Source organism: Somniosus microcephalus, unplaced genomic scaffold, assembly GCF_052327205.1.
Source record: "Somniosus microcephalus isolate GS21.2 unplaced genomic scaffold, FLI_Smic_1.0 unresolved_chr1, whole genome shotgun sequence".
Taxonomy (NCBI): domain Eukaryota; kingdom Metazoa; phylum Chordata; class Chondrichthyes; order Squaliformes; family Somniosidae; genus Somniosus; species Somniosus microcephalus.
The window spans coordinates 162,722,192-162,727,350 of record NW_028225179.1 but is presented as its reverse complement, the minus strand read 5'-3'; positions in this window follow the sequence as shown (position 1 = coordinate 162,727,350).

Genomic DNA, 5,159 nt, shown 5'->3' with positions numbered 1-5,159 from the left:
GGGTCCCAGACCTGAGACGTTAACTCTGTTTCTCTCTCCACAGATGCTGCCTGGCCTGCTGAGTATTTCCAGCATTTTCTGTTGTTACAACATACACTTTGCTTTTTAAAGACAGACTTTCAGACAAAAGGAATAGTGTAACTTCTTAAACATTCATGGTCAGGAAAACGTCCTCACTTTAACACACACTTTAACACAAATTGAAATTCCAGCATCCTTGAAGTTTCCTTTCACTCAGTAATCTTGGGCTTTATTTTTCTCGGCACAGAAGCTGACAGTTTCAGTGTCGGTTTCAACTTTAAGTTTCTTTTTTTCACCTTTTAAATTGTCGTCTTAGCAACTTATTCCCTAATTCCCTGTTTCTTCCCTTCCTTTGCTGAGTTCTCAGACGGGTTAGCTTGCACCTTAGATCTTTTCACCTCTCTCGCTCCCACTGTCTGTCCTGCTCTTTATGCTTCTCCTCTCTCACCTGTTCCTTTCTCAAGTCTGTGTGCAGAGGTGGGTTGCGTAAGCCAATATACGCTTCCCTTTCTCCAATTTGAACTTGCCCTTGTCAATTTCATTCTGGACCCAATCGACTGCTTTTCAGTATGAGTAGCCTTCTGGACTCGCGAGGAATGATACCAAGTCAGTGGCAGGGAGCAGCTTCCCATGTTCCTTGTCCCTGGCATGCTCTGTCAGGTTAGCCAAGCTCAGCAATCCGATCACTCAACTACTGGTAGGAGATTAGTCCTACACTCCCCAGGGATTCTCCTTCCTGGATCGATAGCCTGGCCGAGAAAAAATACTGGGCCACAGATCTCAGGAGCCCAGTTCCACTGAACAAAATGTTTATTAATTACTAACTGTCAAGTCGTCCTGCTGCGGTCGCCAACTTGTTGAGTTTCTGGGTCTGTGCCAATTAACCCTTTCACTCCTGAGTTCTGAAAGATTTGACTTGACCTGTATTGGTGACAGTAATTATATTTTATTCAGGGGCAATGAGACTCTATACATTACAGCATCAGAGCAGTAGTTAAACAAGGTGCAATCAAGGTTTATATTACCCGTTGGGCCCTGGGTAGAAGACGCGATCTCCACAGGTCAACCCCCATCGGACCTGGTCTCTAGGCTTGCTCACCCGCCCGGTGTGACGGGTGTGGGTCCTCCGCCAACCCGAAACCCTCCTCGGCGTGTCTGGTGGATATTCCCAAGCTTCAGGCCAAATGCCTCTACAACCTAAGTGTTTGAGAGAGCCCTTCTTATACTTCTTCCCAGCAAAGCCTGTGGGGACTAGTTAACCCAATCATTGATTCAGACCTGAAACCCCCCTGTCCAATTACAGGGATGACCTGTACCTAATGAACCTGCCTGCCCCTGTCAGCTCCTCATCTCACAACACCTTGACATCAGCTGTATCTGACTATCAAGAGCCATGTCTGGGGTAGTTACAGCAACACGAAGGGAACATGTCTCCATCGGTAGAGATATGGGCCTAGAAATTGGGTTGAGGCGCCAAAGTGGCGCAAAAGTCACCTGAGCGCAGGATTTAGCGCAGCGATCGGAGTGATACCGATCACCAGAAATTCAGTTTCAGTGCCCCTCGAGGGACACGGGGCGAGGCTCGAGGCGCTCCGCGTCCCTCTTAGGGTGCTGAAACTGATCATCGCAGCGCAACGTGCCGCAGCGCCACATGCTGCGACACGGCACGCCGCGGTACTGCAGGCCTTCCTCCCACTGTTAAGGGGGAGGTGCCTGCAACAGCACGATCCCCGCTCGCGAGTGCCGGCAAATGAGCCCGGCACCAAGGAGAAGTGCCGGGCTCTCGGGAAACAGCCGGCAATGCCGCGGTGGGGGGGGGGGGGCGGTTAGGAGGCCGGGGACAGAGGTGCTGGCAGGCGGCCGCCGAGAAAGCGGCCGCCCCACACCTCCACCTTAACTTGCGCCGCTGCCGGCACAGTAAGGCCCCGTGAACCGGGCGCGGGTAGCGAACGGCGCAACTGCGGCATTCGCTACCAAATATCGCGAACGGGGCACGAATGGGGCGCTGCGCACACCGATGACGTCATCGGTGGCGGCACGGCGCAAATGCCTAACGCCACCATTAGTGCCCCTACTGAATATCGCGGGAGACGCAGCCAGTGGCGCTCCAGCCACTGCCTGCCTCTTTAGGCGCTAACAGGTGGCACTACTCACCCAATTTCTCCCCCATGGTGTCCTTGCCATTTGTCGATGTTATTAATTCTGGGCAGATTTAACATTCCACAAAGTGGCACCACGTCTGACCTTGATAGTTGTGTCCACAGACAAGCTGTCTGTTTCTCACTTTAAAATCTGAGTCAAGGGAGGCCCAAGGCCGGCATTTAAAATCAAACCGCTTCTACCCAGGGCAGATTACATTGGTTTTAAAAGCATGATTATAAGGGCAGCAAAAACACAATGGAATCTGTAAACTACAATAATAGAATCAACTGATTTAGTTCCTGTTGGTTAGTAGGGAGACTAAGAAATTAAGATTTGCCCCTTTCTTACATCTCCAACCCCTCACCCCAACTCCTCTTTCACCCCTACTCTCCAACCCCCTCACCCCAAATCCTCTTTCACATCTACTCTCCAACCCCCCTCACCCCAACTCATCTTTCACCCCTACTCTCCAACCCCCCTCACCCAAACCCTCTTTCACGCCTACTCTCCAACCCCCCTCACCCCAACTCCTCTTTCACCCCGACTCTCCAACCCCCTCACCCCAAATCCTCTTTCACCACTACTCTCCAACCCCCCTCACCCCAACTCATCTTTCACCCCTACTCTCCAACCCCCCTCACCCAAACCCTCTTTCACGCCTACTCTCCAACCCCCCTCACCCCAACTCCTCTTTCACCCCGACTCTCCAACCCCCTCACCCCAAATCCTCTTTCACCACTACTCTCCAACTCACTCACCCCCTCTCCTCCCTTGAAGGTGCTGACTCTGGCTGGGTTCAGTTCTACACTCACTGGTTCCTCTCCATCTCCTCCCCTGAAGGTGCTGACTCTGGCTGGGGTCAGTTCACTCACTCGGACCCTGAGGCCCCGCCCAATATTAGTTCCTTTACAAAGATGGCCACGCACGCGCTCTACCAAAGGATGAAGCAATTGCTATGCACAAACCCTCAGCTTTCCTTTACAAAGGTGGCAGCCGTTAACACGGGCCTGTTACTGAGAAAAGGCCCTGGAGCTGCGAAAGCGGAACCTGTAGTTTATTATTCGGGGTTTGCGGCCTACACCAGCTGTTTATGAAGCCCACCCGCTGGGTGTGTTACCTCCTTGCGCCCTGCTGCTTCATAATCGGCATAAAATCGTTTCTCCGCTTATCGCACTCGCCCGGCTCTGATCACAGTGAAACTGCGCAAGCTCCAAATCCAGGTGGTCACTGCGCCTGCACACTGGGCTCCTCCAGCACATTCTACCCCACGGGGCATACTGGGGAACAGCCCGCCATTGAAAGCCCCAATTAGTGAATGGAGAATGAGTTTCTGTGACCCCATTGAGAGAAAATTCATCAATAACTCACACAGAAACCCAAGTGCACGGGCACTCTGCCATGGTTCAGTCCTGGATGTGATTACTAACAGAATCCAAACCCCTGCAGTCACATGTGAACTCGCTGGAGTCTCAGCAGATGGGGTGAATTTCTTCCCACACACAGGATATTGAAACAGCCTCTCTCCAGTAACAATGCGCTTATCGTGCATCAGCTGCTTTGAACTTTGAAAGCTTTTCTCACAGTCAGAGTATTTACAGCAACTGTTCTCAATGTGGGCACTCTGGAAGGTCAACAGTTGGGGCAATGGAGTGAATCCCTTCCCACACGTGAAGTATCTAAACGGTCTCTCTCCAGTACAGAGCAGTGAGTGGATTCTCCCCATTGCGAACAAGCGAGTTTTTCAGTTGGTGAGATGAGTGAATCTCTTTCCACACTCAGCTGGTGAATGAACTCTCCCCAGTGTGATTGTATCCATGAGTTTCCACCACAGATGGGCAACTGAATGCGATCCTACAGTCCCCACATTTACACCGTTGATTTGGGTGGGTGCACAAGTCTCACAGGCTAGACGATTTATTAAAGGTGGATCCACCCACAGAACACGTGTCCTGCTTCTCCCCGCTGTGATTGGTGTTCTACCCTTTTATATCCAAAGGCCGATGATATTCAGGTCCTGATGAATCGAGTGACTCTGTCGGATCTTGACACAATGTTTGGTTTGAGTTTCCCTGCTGCAGATCCTCCCCTTCTAATACCCTCAAATGGTGGTTACACAAGTTGTTACTTTAAATACAGGATAGAAATTCAGAACAGACAATTCTAGATTCTATGGAACATTCTGTCTCTTCTTGTCCCTCCTAAACTGCAAATTCCCCATTCTACATACTCTTCCTCCATCCTTACTGTCTAAAAACAACATTCATTGCACAATCTGGGATTTTGTTTCTCCCCTTTGCTCCAAAAGTTTCTGAATCTGGCTGGGTGCAATTCCACAGATATTAGTTAACCTCTAGTGCCTCACCATCAGCCGATTCAGTGATACTCAGCAGGATTTCCACTGTGGAAGGCATCACAGCCGAGTCCAATCCTGCCCTCAATTGACATCCATACACTTCCCAGTTGAGGTCACTGGATCAGCAGCAAGTGCAGGAGCACTGGTTGATTTTTACACTTAGCCCAGTGGCACCGAGGCCAATTATAACCCCTGAACTACTGCCTTGGCTGAGAGCAACTAACAGACCAGATTAAGGATAGAACTTGGTTGCCTTCCCAGTCAGTAGTGCAGAGTGTTTTGAAGTGAGGGAGGTGGCGGGGTGCGGGAGAGGTTTAGAACAGAATATTTTGAAACAAATGCTATTCCATCTTTAAAGGAAAGCTTTGGCACACTGTAAAATTCTGAAATCTTTGAAAATTAACCAAGCAAGTCAAATGGATCATCAAAAAACAGTGAGACATTGTAGAAAGGCTCAAGTCACTGAAATAGACAGCTTTGCAATCACTGTACAGAAGGGAGCAACTGTTAATGGGAACTCTCTTAGTGAAGTCTGCTGACACTCCAAGATAAATGAGACTGTCCCTTTAAATATAAATGCACAAAGGTGAGTCCCTGTCCCTTAAAATTTCTGCCCCATTCCACAGGCAGTGGGAGGAGGAAC